Consider the following 20,162-nt stretch of genomic DNA (forward strand, 5'->3'; position numbering starts at 1 on the left):
ATAAGCAGTCAGGCCTCAGCTGGACCCAGATCAAGACAGAGATGGGGAAAAAGAACATTATTAATTTCTATCTGAGTTTTTTCTAGAAGGGTTGTGCTGTGACTTGTGCACAGACTACCAGGGAGTCTCTCAGGCTGCCTGCACTTTCTTTCTCTGTAGGTAATAGCAAGGATGCACAGAAATTATTGCTACCAACAACTGGTTTTGATTTCATACTTTGCAATTAAGACACATTTTAAAAGCAGTTCTTTGTTTCATGGGATCAAAGATCAACTTGAAGCTTATGAGACACATACAGCAGCTTATTGAGCATGTTTTCATCTTCCCATTCAGCAGGAAAAGCTTCACACTTCTGACAAGGGTTCCTCCTATGCAAAGCACTTATGTACAATCCAATTAAATAAAAATTGAAAAGAAAGATCACAGGATCAGAATTTTTTTATACACTTTCCAGTGGTTTTTTCACATAAAGTCATGCAGAAAGAGCCTGGTGGAGGGATGGTATGTAGATTTCCTTCTGCCAGGTGGCTGTACAAATATATCTCTCTTGATGCCTGATTGATCTTTTTTTTTTTACTTGTGAAGGTTTTTCTGCATAGTGGAACAGCTTCAGTCAGAGAAACAACAGATACCTTCTGCCCCCTCATACCCCACTCCAGCACCTGTCCCAGCATCATAGCTGTTGGGCCTCTCCTGTAGAGGATAGGTGAGAAATTTGGGATTAAACCTTTCCAAGCAGGAAGCTGAGATAGAGTCTCTAAGAGTCTTCACAAGTGATCCAACTTTCACCATGAATTAATTAAATAATTAATTAATTTTTAAAAAAACAACTAAACCAACAAGGCAGCCATGGAGTTAAGATTCCTCCATATATAAGTGAGAGCCAAGGAAACTATTTCAAAATTACTGTTCCCAGTATATGCACTATAATTTTGGTGATTTTTGGCACCTCCATCTATTTTTTTTTACAGGAGATCCTTACACTGTGTCCTGGAAAGCAGTCCCATTCATGCCTGAACAGAAGAGCTACAAATGCTACATTCCCCACTATTCACAGACAAGTGGCTGTTTCTCAGGCTGCCAGGATACTGTCAGTGACCAAATTTCTCAGCTGAGAATATTTCTGTTATTCAGAAATGGGAAGTCTTGTGATTGAGTGCCTGTGAGAGCCATTTTGTCCAGCACAAAGTAGCTCTTTGGAGCTAAGCTGTGCCACTGCATCCAGCAATTATTAAGGTATTTCCCTTTCACACTGATATTTTGAAGCTAGGCCTGAATGCTCCTGAGTCACACTATGGAGCTCCAAACCTCTGCATCTTCATTGAAACATTACCTTCTCTTTCACACAAAAAATATTTGGTTCTTGAACAGCTGCTCTTCACAGGCACCTGCCTGGGCCCTCCCTCCCACTGAGGTCACCGAGCCACTTACAGTCCTGTTAGGGAATTGTCACCAAAAACTGTTGACCCAAACCCCTGTGGGCCATGCTGGTGTTTAGGACTCTAAGTCTTTGCCTTTCAGATGTAAGACAGGTAGGTACAGAGCAGCCTGAGCCTGGTGCTTTGCCCATGGTACCCCATGCCAGATGCAGGAGAAGGTTGTACCACAGAGCCAGAGAATCACAGATTTGTTTAGGCTGGAAAAGGCCTGTAAGATCATCAGGTCCAACCACTAACCTATTACTGCCATGTTCACCACTAAACCACAGTATCCTAGAATCACAGAATTGCTGGGGTGGGAAAAGACCTCTGAGATCATCAAGTCCAACGAGTAACCCACCACTGCCAGGTCCACCCCTTACCCACGTCCCCAAACACCACAGACATACGTTTTTGGAACACCTTTAGGGATGGTGACTCCATCACTGCCCCTGGAGCCCATTTCAGTGCTTGACCACCCTTTAAGTGAAGAAATGTCAAAACCTGACACAACTCAAGGACATTTCCTCTTGTCCTGTTGCTTGTTACATTGGAGAAAATACCAACCCCCACCCATCTGCAATATTCTTCCAGGTATTGGTGGACAGCAATAAGGTTTCTCCCAAGTCTCCATTTCCAAACAACCCCCATCTTTGTCTTAGATCATTTTTTATGGAAAATTACTTACTTCCATAAAAAAATATGGTTCTTCTTATATTACTGTTAGAATAGGGCCTGCAGATGTGACCCACCTTGATTCACCTCTTTCAAAAGGAGCAAAGAACCAGATGTGCATGGAAAGGTAGAATAGTCTTTGGCCAGGAATCTAACTGAGGAAGACCTACAGAGGGCTCCATTTCACACTGCTCCCAAGGGGAAAGGACATTTCTTATTTAGCTGAAAAATAATGACCACTCTCTGAAAACCACATATTTTATTTTCTCTGGGTAACTCACAGACATTTTACAATGGCAATAAAGATTTAATTTAAAGCATCAATGATGCAATCTTTCAAGGGGTAATGGTTGGTTTAGTCTCTGGCAGCTTTTTGGTCCAAATATCTTGGTCTTCACTTTTCATGGGCCATTAATGAAGAGATGAACTGCAGAAGAGAAACTTGATCCATTAAATCCACGCCATTAGTTCTTTTGTCCTCTTTGCCAATTGTATCCAGATCCAGGTAGTGACTGGAATTTTCCACAAACATTGATTGCTTGTTCCATTTTTCTCCACCCTTTGGATAGTTTTTATTTTGGTCTAAGCAAAACTTTTGCCTACAACATCTCTTGCTATGAAAGAAAACTTGCTATGAATACTGATATTTTTATTGATATTTTATTCCTCAAAAAAAGCTATGTCTTTGCATAACTCTTGATCTGGAATGTATTGTTTTGTTGCTTAAAGAAACATTAATCATAAATTCAAGAAAGACAGGGGAACAGAAATAACAAAGATAAAACTGAAACAATAAATGAATAAAACATTGGGAAGATGTAAATAAATTCACCAAATATGCCTGTTAAATCCTAAGAATATGAATGATTTTATAGAAATAATGGTTTTCATGCTAAAGCAAAATGTTTCTGATCATGACTGTTGTAGTCTGTTTTGATAGCCCACGACATTCCACTTTCTGACACATCTGAAACAAAGAAGTAATTTTCCTTTCAAAGTAAAAAGAAGTATCAGATACCTAAATAGAATAAAAAATAAATTTTTTTTCTACCACAAAACTCAACCAAAAATTTTGAGTAATTTTTCTTAAATAAAGATAATGACACGAGATTTTCTTTCATTCTAAAAAATGCTATGAACATATTTTGCATAAATAGATATAATTTTTCAATCTCTTTGCTTGACAAGTTATTTTCTTTGAAATATGAATGCAGAAAATTCTTAACCGTTTCAGTACCTGAGATCCTAAAAGGCAACAACTTTTGCTTGGTGCCAATTATTCTGTGATAGATATTGTACCATGTATAACATTGTGTGTGTTTCTTATGCTTAGTTAGCACCTTAGAATTTTAAAGTTAATTAAAAATATTAAGGAAAGATAAATATTGTCTTCCAAATACAATGGGAAACACTAAAAGAGACAGACATGATGGAACCAAAGATTCAAAACATCTACTGTAAGGCAAAAAGGGAAGAATGCACTCAGTTTCTCTTCTGGTGCCTCCTCTGTATTTACACATGGTGAGAGTTTTGGCATCAGGTCCCTAAGTCTGTGGGGTTTGTCACTTAAATCTGAGGGATCTAGCACTGTCGCCCCGCATGGAGGAGTTCAGAAAATGTCCACCAGAAAAAATATGCTTCCAAAGTTAAGAAAGAGAAAGGAATTACAAAAGCAGTGAAAATGCTACACAAAGGATTTACCTGCTCATTACTTGTGTCACTCGTAGAGGATTTGGATGGATTTTAACTACAGGCAGTCAACTCTTCTGACTGTGCATACAGTAAGAACCACACAAAAAGGCACAATCTCCATTCAGATAATACATTTATTTTCTTACACTACATGGCAGCACCAGAGGCACAGGATGTCTCAGTTTGCTGCACAGCCTGCCTGCTTCCATGCTTCATCCAGCACTCTTCCTCTGCAGGAAACTGAGCCCACAGCCTTCTTCAGCATATGGATGAGCTTCTTCTTAGGGGCTGTCAACATATCCTCAGTTAAGTCAGGATGCCAACCAAAAAACAACTCATATTTTTTGAAACTAAAAGGAAAAAAATCCAGCTTAAATAAACCTTAAATTATGCATTTATCCTGTCTATTAAGTGCTAAATTTCATGTAAAGAGCTTCTAGTGTTCATTGCTTTCTGTCTTTCCTTTCTTCTGTACAAAGACACGAGTAACTCACATCTTTTGTAAGGTGGCACTGACCTGTAAAAAACACAAAAAGAATGTGTTAAACAGAAAGGAGAGAAACGCTAAATAAATGTATAATTATTCTGTTTGTCTCTCAGAATATGCACATACACAAATAAACACCCACGCAGCTTTCCATGCTGTTTTACTAAAACAAATCTTCAGACCCCCAGCAACCATGAGCCAGTCACTTATTAGTAAGAATCCAAATAGATATTACAGAGTCTGACTACTTGTGCTTTTGAGATGTAAATATCAAAATTGCTTTTTGAAGAAGTAAAATGCAAAAGCAGTTAAAGTTCAGGATTCAATTTTTTCCTCTTCTTTTGATAAATGCATTTACATTTTAATTTTCAGTGTTTTCAATTTTCATCAGTGAAAAGCTGTATCTCTGGGTGAAAAGCACAATAATAAAATGTTCTCCCTTCCATAATTTTCTTGTAATTCACAGAAATGATCTGAGGGCATATAGCTCATGACAATATATATTATAGCATTCAGTGCAGAGAACTCAATTGTTAGGGCTGCAATTTCAAACATATGTATATTAATGAACTGGCTGTGGCTTCATTTTAAATTCCTAAAGAATTTTTTGCTGACATAGAATCATCACGACTGTAATCTTAGAAACCTGAAAAGATTGTCAGAACTGTGCATGTTATTTCATTTATTCAATCAATACAAGTGTCAATGCCAATTATGCTGCAAAAATCCATACAATAGTCCTATTTTTTAAGTCCATATGACACCATAGATCATGAGAGGAACAGAACAATGTGACATGCCACATCTTACATAATTTGGCAGAGCAGTGTGCCTTTATTTATAAGAATATGCTATAAATCTTGTTCTGCTTTTATTGCAATCAGTTCCCTTTCGACCCTCAAAATGATAAAGCAGATTTTGCTAATCTAAAACAAAACAAATCAAAAGTCAAAAAAACCACTGGAAACATTATTGGTCTTAATCTATAGCTTGGGACAGTTTTCAATCACACATCTTAACCCCTCTGGCTGCTAGAAACTGCAGAAAAAAATTGTTGTAACTTGCTGAACAGACAACAGCATCTACAGTCAACAACTGCTCACTGCAGTACCCATTATAAAATGCAAGATTGGTGTGCAGAGCTATAAAAAATATTCCAACTCTATTCTCAAAAAAACCTTGGTACATCAATAATAACATCAGTTGAGAAACCAGAGGATAACAAAATACATAGGAGGTCAGCAAAAGCCTGGAAGATAAAGCTCAGCAGTGGGGCTGAAAAGCAGCACAGAATGGAGAATGCATTCAGCACAGTGCCAGAGAATAGAGACAGGCTGGAAGCAATAAGTGGGGAGCCTGCCACTCCATCTCTGCATGGAGAGCATGCTGCCACAGGCAAGTGTCCCTCTGCCCAGGCAAAGGGAGCCCAGGGAGCCCTCTGAAGGCTTCTTCTTTGGGGAAACTGCACTCTTTACTGCAGATGTGAAACAGGTTCTCTTCTGCTTGCAGCAGACACCTTGCCCTGCTCACATTCAATTCTTTTTTCCTTTCTAAAGCTTTATTTCTCTCTGCTAGGTTTGTGGATGCTCCCACCAGGTCTCCTTGCACCTATTATATTTATGTTTTCTGATCAAGTTTAGTTTCTCATGTTTGGTCAGCATTCTCTCCACAAGTCTGTCAGGTTTGCAATCCTTCAGTGCAGAAGAAGATGGACCTATAGCCCTCCCTCCTTCAGCTCTGGTGCTGCTGAAGGCACTTCCCATAGGCATCCTCCACAGCTCCACATCCTCCCATCTGGGGAGCAGAGTTTCTTTTAGAGGAGGAGGTGAACAAGCCTTGCCTTGGCAAGCCAGTGACTGGGAGGTAGCTGCTTTCTGAAAACATTTCTAAAGATAAGCATCAGGAAGATCTATTTAAACTAAAAGTTAGAATTGGCATAAATTTCATAGTTGTCAGGGAGGCACAAACCACATCATACTGGAAACACACACATAATAAAAAGCTGGTTTAGGAGTCCAACTTCTTTTAAGTGTCAATAAACATGAGAATAATATTATGTAACATAACGCTTGCTTGCTCAAATTTGGAGTATCTTCTGATACAACTGATACCATTTCAAACATGAAAAATATGTAAACAGTAAAGTACTTTAAAAATATGAGGGGGCATGTTGATTTCCACCATAATTATTCCTCATTATATTGACATAATTATATGCATTATTCTAAATATATGTGAATTTATTGGCGCAGTGATATTGCCAATAATTTTTTCTTGTGAAAAGGTCTATGAACCAGTTGTAATCTGAGTATTTTAGTGCAATTGAATACATTGCACTTGTTCACTCACAAGATTGTGTCCTTCACATTTTTAGAAACTTAGTCAAGACTGTTGTGTTCAGTCATCCTAAATTTATTTGACCTTAATCCATGCTTGATGATGCAGTGAGAGAGCCGAAAGGGACATAGCAGACATAATAAGAGATGTGCCTCACGGCAGGGAGCAGTTTATTCTAATGATTATTTATAAGCCCCTTTAGTTCCCCAAGATGTGCTTTAGCAGTTGATTATAGTTTTCTTCAGCAGTTTAGAAGCTCTTCTTAATAATATGGCAGATTTTTCTAGCTGTCAGAATTTGGCTTCTGATTAATTTTGCATCACTTGTGATACTAAGAGGAGAGACTTGCCCCTAGTCACAGTCTGTATAGCAAAAGAAAGGGAACTTTGCAGCTGAACACCTACCCCTAGAACAAGCAAGCAGTAGAGTAGCTTTCTAAGTTAAAACTCCCTTTGATTTCTCCAGATAATTTTTTCCCCAAGTTAAGGCTGCAGGGCTTGGCTTGAGTTTGCAAGTGCCAAGGAGCTGAACTGAGTTTTACTACTCCATTACTCATGTGTCTCTATTTTTCCCCAAACTCTTTATATAGCTGCCACAGCTCCTCTGCACCTTGCAAGAGATGGATGAGCCAAGAAACACCTTTTTAGCAGTATCTGTAGCACTTGCCAAGTGCCAAGTCATCTATTTTACCTAGGATATAAGCAGTAGCTCTGTGTGCTAGACTGCAGGCTAACTGTCCTGTAAATAAATCCTGGTCTTTCCAAGTTGACCCTCTGTGCACATTTAAACACTTCATCCTTCAGAACTTGAGGCTGCTCTGGGATGCACAGCAGCTACTGAAGGAGTCTGCAGCCACAGAGAGCCCTGCAGTAAGCTACTGGGGACAGCAGCAGAGACAGCTTCCCAAAAGAGTTTCTTACCAAAGCCAAGCTTAGAATCCAACCACTTCAGCCTGTGACCTGCTGCTCTCTCCTCCTGCCCAGGTTTGACTCTGGGATTTCAGAATTTGAAGCTTCCCTTAGCATCCTTCTCAGCTGGTATCCACAATGGATAAGAAGTTCACAATAGAGAGAACAAGGGAAATAAACAGTGTGATAAGCCAAGGCTTGCTGTTACCTGTGTATTGCATTCCCCACTACAAGTGTTTGGCAGAAGTGTTTATTTCTTAGGGACCACTAAAGTTATTTGCAAGCTGCTTCTACCACAAAATGGCTGATTGTTCCTATTCATAGGCAGGGCTAATGTATCTTTCTGACAAAGCAGCTTTCACAGGAAACAGAGTTTTAGACAACAACTGCAAAAAATACCTTCTTTACAGAAAGACACCACCAACTGACTGTAGCCTCCCTAACTCTAGCACAGAATTGTAGATTTTAAGCAGGAGCCTGAAAAAATCTATGGGTGAGGAGAGGGAAATCACTGCATGCTTTCAGGATTGCTTTTTGCTCTTGCAGCACCTAATTCTCTAGTGGTCTGGATCCTGCAGGATGACAGCAGTAGCTGTGGATTCTGTCCATCCAACAAGGTGACATAAACTGTGTCATGCTGATCCCACACAAGTGCTGTAACCTCTACACACACAATGACACTTCAACTTGAAAAATCCTAAAAAAACAGTGGGGCATTTTATAGTATTGTTTCATTGGTGACTATGCAGTGTTGGGGGGTTAAGCTCACTCCCTCTCCTGCAGCAATCCCTGTATCCCTTCTTCCCATTTCAGCACAGGCAGAGAAGTTCCTCTCCCAGCTAAGGGCAGAGTGCTCAACCCACAGCCTGCACAGGACACCTCAGCACACCCAAGCTGTGAATGCCTGCCCTCCCCACGACTTTCTGCAGCTTGCAGTACCATGCCCTGGCTTATCCCTGGCACAAACCAAAAAAAAAAGAAAATACTTAGAGTGTGCTTTAGTTTTCTTAGTCTGTAGCTTCTGGCTTTGGTGGGCTTTTCTGCTTGCAGCTGAGCTGACTTTCACAGCAAATAGCATAGATTAAGTTCTGTGCTCTGAGCAGGGATTTCTCATTTCATACATCATTTATAACTTTCTGCAGTGATTCCACAAAGTCAGTATTTCTCCATAACACAAAGATGAGAAGGATGGAAAATATAGCTGAAAAAGTGACAAACCTGCAAATTGCATTTATGTAGAATTCTGTTGCCCGCGAAGTTTCTACAGCAATTTTATGGAAACCCAGCAAATTCAGTATAACTAAATTTGCAGTTCAGGAAAGTTATGCATTTACAGATTTCAGCACAGTGCCATATTACAGCTTAGCAGAGATGCTAAATATCTCTCAGACAAAATGAAAATTAAATCTGCTGTTCTATTTTGTCAGATCAGGTCTTTGCCTATGGTACGTTGGGCATAGATTTCACTGCTCCCTCCTCACAGAAGTGAAAAATCACACAAACAAAACCCACTTTTGCAAAGGTTGCAAACACTAATTACATCAGGTTGCCCTATAACTGGCAAGTGATATCTTTTTTCATTTTTTGTTTCCCTGGGATATCTCATCCATCATTCATTACCAGAATATTAACAGAGGTGACTTAGAACACCACATTTTGGTGACATCCAGATTCCAGTGAAGTAAACAGCAAAAATCCCACAGGTTTTATTAGAGCCACAAACTGTTCCTTTGTACTGAGTTCTTTTTATAGTCAGAGCCAGTTGCCAAAATGCTGGTCCTGATCCCACTTTCATAGCTGGATAATCAGGATTTACTACGACCTAAATCAGTGAAGCCAGAATGGTGCAAATGAGAGAACCGGGGCCATCTGCTGTGAATTTCCAGATATCAAAAAGGAACTGAAGAAGGGAGAGATTTTCTTACCAGCCTTCAATTCCTAATTGGCAAAGGTTTTCAAAGAAAGTCCTATCATGCCTGTCACCCATATTTAACTGTATCTTAAGTCAATAGGAAATAACGTCAGTAGGATACACACACTCACAAACACATACGTATGAAAACATAAAATTGAATTCAGGTTGAAATGTTTTTCATTTCAGTACAGCATATTGCCATCAGATAAAGAAAAAATACATATTATTCTCTGTCTAGTTCTTCCAAAGGAAATAATACCAAAGGTTTAAGAACATGCATTGGCTTTTTTCCTGATAGGATTTAAAATGTTCTTTTCCAATGTAAGTGCAAAACCAAACATTAAGGCTGGAAATCAGCACACTAGACACGCACATTCAAAAATGAATGAATGAATGTGCTGGGAAAAGACTGGACCTGCTGCAGCCAGTGGCACAATTCCCACTGACTTCCATAGGGCCAAAATTCCACCCAGTTCCTAGGAGAACCATAAATTGGCCACATTATGCATCTCATTTAATGGACTACATTGGCAGGCATGATTTATTAAGACACACATGCAAGAAAGAAATCAACTGCATTGTGGAAAGTATTTAAATTAATGTATCTGTTACAGCATACCTCTAAATTAAGATAAAATTCAAAATCCTACTTTTGGTACTGCCTGACTTCAAGAAGTATTGCAGTAAGGGAATTTTTATCTTGATTGCCACTTTTCCCACTGCAGAACAAGGTGTCACCTACCATACGAGTTTTATCAAAACCTCTTGGAAAAAAAAAAAAGAAAACTTTAAATCAGACTATATTATGGCACAAAATGTACAGAGGCATGAGTAAATGATTTAGTTCTTTTTTTAAAAAATTAATTCCCTTCTTATTTTTAACCCAATTACAAGTCTGTTGGCTGCCAGAAAAATTTGGATCCAAATATTTATGCTAACCAAGTGGAATTGTTTGGAAAGTACAGTCAAAAAACTCTAACATCTTAATCAGTTTGCTTTCTGACTTTTTTAATAACAAAAGTAATTGGGTACATTAAAACTGCAATTCTTGAAAGTCCAAGACAAACATCATAATAAAATACCAATTTCTTTAGGGAAAATTCTAGTATAATAAAGAAACCAAGTGGATTTTATTGAAATTACTTCCAAAACCTATAAAAGTTAACAGATTAATCTACTTTCCATAAGTTTTGCTGCATCTTGGGTAGTTTTATAGGAGGACTGGAATTACATGTCCTGTTATGCGACCACTGCACCTTTTAAAATGTTATGAATATCTTGTCACTTGATTGTGGCCAGAAGACCCAGACCTCAGAAGCCCAGCAAGGGAGTAGCTGAGTGGCCATGCCCTGCAGGTCAGGGGTCCCCTGTGAGAGCAGGGCATGGACTGGCCATACCAGCACCCTTTGTGCTACAAACAGTAGGAGAAGCAGACCTCAGGTGCATCCCGGGGCTCTCACAGGAGGAAATGCACAGCACAGGGCTTGAGGTACGAGGGCACCCCCTGTGCCCCCAAAATGGCAGACCCTGAGCATGCAGAAAGCATGCACAGAACAACCATAAAGAATGATATTAACTTTCAAGAGCAAACAATTGCCACCCCCAACCAGTCCCAAACTAAATATTTTCAGGCAAATCCGTACTGAAAGTGAATAAAGTCTGACCACTGCAGGCAACTGTCAGACACTCTAAATAATGAGATTTTGTTATAGGCATTTCTTAATGCAGAACAGCAGTAGCAATGAATATGCTGGGACAATGCAGGGGTTTTTATTCTCTTTCTGTGAAAGAAAATAAATAGGGAACTTCATATATTCATTGGCTCCAAAACCAAAGAAAAATAATCACAACCACACAGCAAAACCCATTGCACAAACAAGTTGTATAACTTCTTTTGAGTGCTTGATTAAATATTCTCCTAAAAGATGTACTTTGCTTTTGCCATAAACACATGAAGGCATGCCAAATTTACCACATTCCCTAATAAATTATTCATTTTCTCTCTTCTAAAAAACCACATCTTCATTCAGAATTCATTTTATTTAACTTCAGTTAGCAGCCATCTTGCTATGCCTTTCTCAGCTAGACTGGAAAATCCTCAGCATGAGCCTTGGTGAAAAACCCTGTGGCACCTTTGTTATACCTTAAGCACCCTTCCTTCAAGCCCATCTCTCAACTTCCCTTTGATAAGAACTGGACATATTTGGAGCCCTTCTTTGCTTCCCAGCCCTTGTGGTCCTGCCCTTTACATCATATTCCTCTCTTGTATATACTCTCTTATTTGTGCTGCAAACTTCATTAACCAGGAGCCTCCCAAACACACCATCAGTGTCCTTTGTCCGGTAAAACTCTCATGGAAAATCACTGTAATACAATCTTCTGCTGTGTCTCCCCTGCCCTCCAAAATGGCATGAGAACAAGAAAATTTCGCAGCAATTTCAGTACTGAGTGTAGCATTGATTTTTACCTCATTCTGTGAGCTCTTGGTGCTCTGGAACTCCCTCTGAAGTACCTTGGGAGATACAAACCATCACTGTAACCAGTTCAATTCCCTCCTCCTTTTTTCCCAACCATGCTTCCCACCAGCATGGCGCTGGTGAGCTTTGTCCATGAGGCTAGACAGGTACTGCCCTTCCCACACCCACCTCCCTCCAATTCCCAATGCCTTCATCTGGCCACAAATATTGTGCCTCACACTGTATCTTCTTTTAAAATCTATGTTGTTTCTTTCTCTTTTCACAGTGAAAAGAGAATACAGTTTATTAGTTGGATCCTGTGGGGTTTTCTCAATATTACTGGAAGAAGACAATATTTTGCTGACTAAAGGAAATTTATAAACAGCCAATTTCTAAATGAAACAGATGGCTTATTAAAAATGAGCAGTCACTTCTTTGGCACACAAAACCAGTTTTAATTATTTTTGTATTATAATATTACTGGTTTTGTTTATGTTACAAATAAGAAGAGTGACAGTTATCACAGTACCACCATGTTGAGCAACAAATAAAAAAATTAATTGTGTGGTTTTGTTACAAATTGCAAATATCCTGTTACCTTCACTTATATGTATGTATGCATTGGGTTTGTGGGGCAAGTTTCTGGTAATGGAAGGGGGGGCCATCCTTGTGGAGCTGCTATAAGATTTCCCCATGTCCAGCAGAGTCGATGCGAGCTGGCTCTAAGATGGACCCACCACTGGCCAAGGCCCAGCCAGTCAGAGATGGGGATAGAACCTCTGGGATAACACTTTTAAGAAGAAAATTAAGTTATTCTGTGCAAGTAATGGCAGCCAGAGAAGAGAGGAGTGAGAACATGTGAGAGGAACAGCAGACACCACGGTCAGTGCAATGGGAGCGGCAGGAGGTGCTCCAGGTGCCAGAGCAGGGGTTCCCGTACAGCCCTGGTGCAGCCCTGGTGAGGCAGCTGCACCCCATGGAAGTGATGGTAATTGCTGAATGATCTCTCCCTGCCCTTATCTCAACTTCTAAACCTTTCACTATATTTTCTCTACCCTGTCCACTTGAGGAGGGCAGGGATAGAGTGGCTTTGGTGGCCATCCAGCATCCAGCCAGGGCCAAATCACCACAATGTAACAGAACTAAGTGAAAAATATCAAGCTGGTACTGAATTTAAGATCAACTGGTTTTATTTATTGTCAAACATCCCCAAACTTGATTCAGACCTGCTAGACAGAAAATTCACTGTAGTGGATTCTGAAGTGTCCATGCAATGGTGCCACTTCTTCACCCAGTTCAGGGTTAGATCTCTCACACACATTGTGGATAATCTAAGATAGCTTTTTTTCTTCTTGGAAAGTGAAAAAACACCCAATCAAATATGAGACAGTCCTAACTTTGTGAGTGCAAAAGTGAATAAAGACCATTTTCTTGCAGTGCTGGACATAAATCTAGAGGAATTTCTTGCACTCTTGCATCAAAACTCTCCAAGAAAAGCTTCACACAAACTTCAGACATATCTGCATGGACATATGTTATCTTATTAGAAGACTGGAAACATCACACTAGTCTGAGTCACATGCCCAGTATTTCCTAAGAGATGAACACAAATTAAAAGAAAGCAAGCTTCATTTCAGAAAGCAAACTTCATATTCTTCATGCAAAGACTGTGGCTGTTCATGTGAACGAAACTTCTCAGCTAAATCCTGAAACCAGTGATATTTCCTTTTCCAATACAGTGTGCTGTATGAAACAAGCAGCTTTGAATATATTTGTTTGAACCTGAAGAATATTACTCTCTGAAAATACCAATAAACCTAAAGAATATTAACACCTTTATATCTAGATGAAAGCTATAATAATTCATCATTTGAAATCACTATTTGGATTTTCTTCACAGATACAAAGTAATTGAGCTCTAGAATTATGTTCGCCAGAAAAAGGGGGTCACTGCAAAACCTGTGGACACACCAGCAAGCTAGCATTTTTTATGGCCAAGGATTTGCATATTTGTTGATTATCTAGTCTGTGCAGCTTCCAGAAACTTTAATCAAGAACTAACCATGACAAAGGAAAGTTAGCCACAAATACACACCCATAATAGCTTCTCAGTCTTCCTAAGTTAGCTCACACTGGACTCTGCTAGAACAAAGTTGCTGACACTATCATGAAATATTGTTATATATGAGCTAAGTCTGAGGATTTCAAAAGATTTTCAAAGAAAGTAACCTCCTGACTTTCTACAACTGGGTCTTTGTGCCTTGATTCTATGAATAATGAATTTGCAGTAATTTCATTTAGAAAGAAGCAGAGGAAAAGGTCACTTAAAATATGGGAAATTAGGCAATGTGATTCTATCAGAAGTCATATTGAAAGGATTCGTTTCTTAAAAAAAAGAAAAAGAAAAACTGAAGAGCAGCTAAATGTATTAATCTTGTTCCACAGATGTTTGATAGAAAGGGATGCATGAAAGAAGTCTCCATCCCTTACCAGAAACACTGCCACATCCAGGCTGTGACTCAACTGAACAAAGAAAACACACATACATATGTTGCATTCTTCTTCAGCTATTGCCTCCCTTCAGTAGGGTATTACATGTTGCGAACACTGCAGCTGCTCAGTGCCACACTGGGGGAAGCAGCACCAGCCCTCACTGCTGCAGGATTTAGTCCAGAATAGCTGAAGACACCATGGCTTTTTCTTGCCACCTGTGATGGTTTCATTTCACGGGAAATATGTTTTCTGGGATGCTGTGGTTAGGCTAATGGATGCTCAGATTTTAATATTGGCACTTAATGTGGCCATTGGGACATTGGATCTATTTCTGAGAGCATGGGGTTAAAGCAGGGCTGTTTCTTGGGAGGCTCTCTTGGGTTCCGGTAAGGGAAAGGTTCAGAGCTGCCCTGCCCGGCTGCGGGCTGGGCGGGGCAGGGGCAGCCATGGGGCCAGGTGAGGTAGGCCCAGGGGCAGCCATGGGGCCGGGTGAGGTAGGCCCAGGGGCAGCCATGGGGCCGGGTGAGGTAGGCCCAGGGGCAGCCATGGGGCCGGGTGAGGTAGGCCCAGGGGCAGCCATGGGGCCGGGTGAGGTAGGCCGGGCCCTGGACAGGAGGGAGGGGAAGGCCCCTGCAGGATGGAAGGGTGGAGGAGCACTGATAGGCATCGGGCAGCCACCCCCACCCAGGAGAGACAGAGAGAGAGCCTGTGCCTGTGCTTGGCCAGCCGAGAAGGAGAAGGGGGGCAGCAAGAAGGTGCCTGGCAGGGCAGCCGTGGGAGTTCTGGACAGACAGAGCCTCAGATTTTTAACCCTTTTCTTGGATGATGGAAACCTTACAAATGCTAATCCTCCTGGAGCTGAATGAGAAGAGAGATAGAGATGAGATAAGAGGAAATGGGCCACGAGAGAAATAGAGAAGAACTCAGGTGGAAGAGATGATGGAGTAGCTTATGCTGGACTCTCTTTGTGTAGCCATGGACAGAGCCACTTTGTGATACAGGGACTGCATTCTAGGGGGAGGCAATGCCTCAGGACCAAGAGGGTTCGGTGTGGGTACCCCTCGGCCCCAGGGGGTGAAAAATATGGGGGGGACAGATGTCCCAAAGTTGAGACTGTGCCTTTTTGGAGTGGGATGAAGCATCCTTAAAAGTCGACCCTAGAAGCAGCTCTGGTCCGTGTTCAGTGGTGACAGCACTGGACATGAAAGGAAGAGGTCACCATTGGCACAAGAAGGACTCCTTCTCCTCTTGATGAACTGAGGATTGAGGGTTCTGAAGGGTGGTGCCGGACCGAGAGTCGATGATTTGGGAGATGTATTGTATTGGGAATTTGGTGGGGAGGAGGAGGAGATGTATTTGTGAAGTTTTCATTTTCCTTGTGTGTTTTTTTTTTTTTTTTTCCTTTCCCTTGTAGTTTAGTTAATTTTTTTTTCCTAAGTGGGAGCCTGCTTTGCTTATTCCTGGTCACATCTCACAGCAGAAACCAGGGAGAGGGTATTCCCATGGGGCACTGGCATTGTGCCAGCGTCAAACCATGACACCACCTTTCCCAAGCACTAGCAGAACAGCACAGTGAAGCAGAGTACCAGAAGTCCTGTCACATCGCAAGTACAGTGATTAGATTTTTGAAATGCCTTTACCCAGCAGGACAGCAACTGAGGGCATTTTTAATATCCATGTTTTATCAGATCATCCTCTGTAACCAACAGTAGTTTTAGACACTGATGTGTGGCAGCACATCCTTTAGTAGCTGGCCTCTCCTGTGATAAAACATACTATTTTCTATCTTGTAGCTTCTCTCCACCCTAAAAGGTTGTCATTCATGCATTGGTCATACTGGGTAACATTTATCTGCAGTAACAGTGATTGATACTTTTAAGTCTTAAATTATTAGCAGTGTGGCAAGCATCTAATTGCTGTACTTGGTCTAAAACCAGAAATAATATCCAGTCTGAGTTGAATTAAAAGCCAGACAGTGACAAAACCAAGAGGATTTGTGTGTGTGACAGTGCACTTGATTTATTGCTTCAGATTGCAAGCAGTGAAAGGCAGTGTCAGTACTCATTTTCAGGTGACAAAAAGATATAAAGAGGTTATTATAAGGACTCCAACAAGTTTCTGCAGGTCTGATCTGGGAGAAGATAATAATGCCAGGTACTACGCAGGGATGGAGCAGAAACACAAGAGACTGAGAATAGCTGCACTTGCAGGAGCTTTCCAGAAAGCACCTGAGGGCTTCAGCCCCTGAGAACACATCCAAAATACAGATTTTCAAAGCTTTTATCTGGTCCTGAGGCATTTCAGCTGCAAACAAATAGCAAAGTCCCCAGGGCATGCTCTATTTTGCTTCTAGGTGAAAAGCTGTGCTCAGAAATGAAGAGCTCAGCACTGAGCTCAAGCCTAATTCCCAGCAGGAATGGCACAGCAAGGTCCCTTTGTCTCCATGGTTCAGCCCCACAAGAGGCACATATCCTGGAAATATGTACCCCAAACACAGCAGGGCACACCCTTTGGGTCATTCACAGGGGCTGTCAAGAGAAATGCACTCAAATCCCTGATGCTTACACAGCCCATTTCTCAGAGCAGGACCATCCAGCCCCTGCCTGGATACCCAGAGGTGAGTCACTGGCAATGAAAATAAAACCTTAGCAGAGTCACATATTTCACTCTTGTTTCTTTCATGCTTTCAGTGGGCCACTGAACAAACACAGTCAGTCAGGATGGGCTTCACCTTCTCTAATTTCTACTGCCTGAAAATTCAATGCCTATTCAAGGAGATGTTGCTAACACAAGGAGAGACACTTGCAAGGAACAACTTATTCCATGTTTCTTGGACACACACCTTAGGTCAGACAGTTCACTGTCTGGAGGAGTCTCTCCTAGGGATTTGGGATATGTCTGTTCAGCAGCACAGTGCAATCCATGGTGTCAGGCAGTCCAGGTCACTTTGCCATCAGCCCAGAGAAATCCTGGGGCTCTCCCTTCCTGAACACCGGGCTGAGGTTTCCCTGCAGGAACAGCCAGGACATGCAGGGGGCAGGAAGAATTCTGGGTTTACCCTCAGATGTAGATGGATTGTAGCTGGAGTAAACATCTGAGGATGGGCAACATGGGGTGTATTACAGTACTACATATTGTAATATAAACACAGCCTGTATTCATAGCTTAGGTGAGGACCCTTTTAGCCAGACAATTAGGAGGCATAAATCCAGAATTTAATGATACATACCTTAATGATAGTTTTAATGGCCCTTATGAAACAAATAACACCAGAATGAAACATGAACAAGTTCTTTCTCACTATCTTTCAGACTGGATACCAATGTCAAATACATGTTAATGCTAATTACATTTTTTCTTTAATTTAATATATTACAGTAGATTTTGTACACGTATGGGGCTGGATTTGAAATAACTGTGTCAAAAATAAATATTCATTGAAATTTCACTTAAATGAGAGAAATACATTTAAAAAATTTGGTCATGTTTGGTCAAACTTTTCTCTTTTCTCTTCGACTAGAATTGTCCAGGTCAGCAATTAAAAGAAGCTCTTTTCCCATTCTGCTTTACTCTCTTCTAAAGATAAGGTCTTAACTGAGGTTACTTTTCAGAACAATGAGATTAAATTATGCTCAAACTAGAAATAAGCACAAGCTGCCTTCAACTACTGACCATGGTATATAACATGGTAGCATTTAATATTGCAGTGTTGAGATACCTCTCAGCAGCACTTGGTTTGCCATGATTAAGTCTTCAACACTGGGATACCCTGATGCTTTGGGGAGCCTGCAGAAAAGGAATAGTATTTTGCAAATCATATTTTTACTGAGCATATAGGTGGACTAGAGGAAAACTAGGCTACTAACCAAGTGCACTTATTCTCTGGTTGTCAGAGGTCCCTTTGAATGGCCTCAAGTTTCTGCAGGATTTATGAGCTTAGGCATGGAGCTACCTGCTTAACACAGAGTAGATGAGAGAAGAGACATGCACCATCAAAAAGCATTATTTTCACTTAGAAATTCTTGCTAAAGAAAATGCTACTGGAATAGCTATATTGCTGCAAAACAGGTATTCAATAACTTGCATTGCTTTATTAGCATGCAAGGTAAAACTAATGGATGTCTGACATAAAAGAAACATAAAATATAGGCTGAAAAACAGTCTATTGCAAGCAAATTAAAAAAACTTCTCCTGGAACTGTCTTCTGTAATTCAAATTTACCTTAGTAAAACAAGTTAGGACTTTCACGGCATCTTAGAGAGCTGAAGTATTTGTGGAACTCTGTAATCCAGCCAATTTCATAGGCACAGTGAGTTCTTGATCTCAGATAACCTCCATGTTAGTGTCAACCAAAACACTTTCCTAGCAGACTTTTACCTAACAGAACCTATAGGAATTTCATACCAGGTTAGTCAACAGAATGAGTTTTTCAGTTACTACCAATGTTTTCCTTTTGAGGAAAATTGGGCAGCAGTGGGAGACTTTCTCCCTTATTTCTGCCCTTTTCTTGATTATTTGGAGGGGCTGGTGATACCTTGGGGAGCTGTACAGAGATGCCTAACCATTAACTAATAGAAGTGCCACTTGCCTTGGGGAAAAAAATAAAAAGAAATAAAAAAAGGAAAATAATAATCGTAAGTTCCTAGGAAATTCAGGTTCCTAGGTAGTTGTAGCTAAGTGGAAATCCTGGATGAATGCAAATTGCTGCATGGATTGACTTTACAGTGTCTGCACGTCTGCACAGGGAGCTCAACACTTTTTGGCTTTGTGGCTTATACCCAGTGTCTTTGCTGAACATTCTGCACACATACTTGGATCACAGTGTTACTGTGCTCTACACACAGGTGTAAAATCTCTCTTATTAGCAATAACCATGTGTGCATGCTACATGGCACATACACACACATCCTTGCCCAGGAGAAATAGAGAAGCCCAGCTGCTATGGAAGTCAGCCCCTTAGAAAATACTGACTTCGAAACAATCAGATAGGAATACAATTGGTTCTAGGGCTTAAGAAAATAAACAAAATAGGTTTATCTGCTGCCATTGCAGTTTTAAGATAACATTTTCTCTTGTGGGGATGCAACCAGGAAACAGTGCTGTAGGCTGGTACCTGGACTGGTCCCAGTATCAGTTCATCTCTTGGAACTTTTGTCTGGCAGATGCTGCATGAAAAAATATAGTTTTGTACCATCTAGCTGCAGCACATGCTGCTGTGGGCTCAGTGGAGTGGTTCTGATTTACTGTGTCTGGCCAGTGAGCAGAACACTGAGCTGGGCAAGTCTCTGCAGCCAGGCAAGGAGCAGGACAGACAGGAACCTGGTGAGGCAGATCATTCTCAACAATAGTCTCTAATGCAGAATGAAGTGGCAGAAACAGTACATTATGGACATTATCATCATTATCTCTTGCTACCTCTAATAGGTTCTTATATCATTTTGCTCATTTTTATAGCCTGCTGGCTCAGAACCGACATTCTTCGTAATTCACTGGAAGAAATGCTTGATTTCAGCTCCTCTTGTTCTAACCATACACAGAAAGGATGAAATAGGGATGTGTCTGCTGGAGTAGATCAACCTTTTCTTGCATAATTCTAACTAAGAAATTTCAAGTGTGGTATTGTTTACATAAAAAGGGATAAAGGAATATTCCTTTTACATTTCTTTTGGGCTAGCCTTTTTTTAAAATTTCTTTCTGTTGATTAAAAACTAACAGAAAGGAGAAAACTAGGCAATGCATGGTCCTCATGAAGCTGCATAGAGGGATTCAGCAGAAAAAATC

The 20,162-nt window shown here is 40.6% G+C and overlaps 1 protein-coding gene across 1 annotated transcript in view; it reads right to left on the reverse strand.

Moving 5' to 3' along the window:
* Positions 1 to 3,709: 3,709 nt before the first annotated feature.
* Positions 3,710 to 20,162, reverse strand: part of LOC143693985 (uncharacterized) — a 39,651-nt gene continuing 23,198 nt past the window's right edge. Inside the window, exon 2 of the mRNA XM_077177698.1 lies at positions 3,710 to 4,302. The gene's annotated coding sequence lies outside the window, so the exon portion shown is untranslated. The remainder of the gene's footprint in view (positions 4,303 to 20,162) is intronic.

This window comes from Agelaius phoeniceus, chromosome 4 (genome assembly GCF_051311805.1).
Source record: "Agelaius phoeniceus isolate bAgePho1 chromosome 4, bAgePho1.hap1, whole genome shotgun sequence".
In the NCBI taxonomy this organism is placed as follows: Eukaryota; Metazoa; Chordata; class Aves; order Passeriformes; family Icteridae; genus Agelaius; species Agelaius phoeniceus.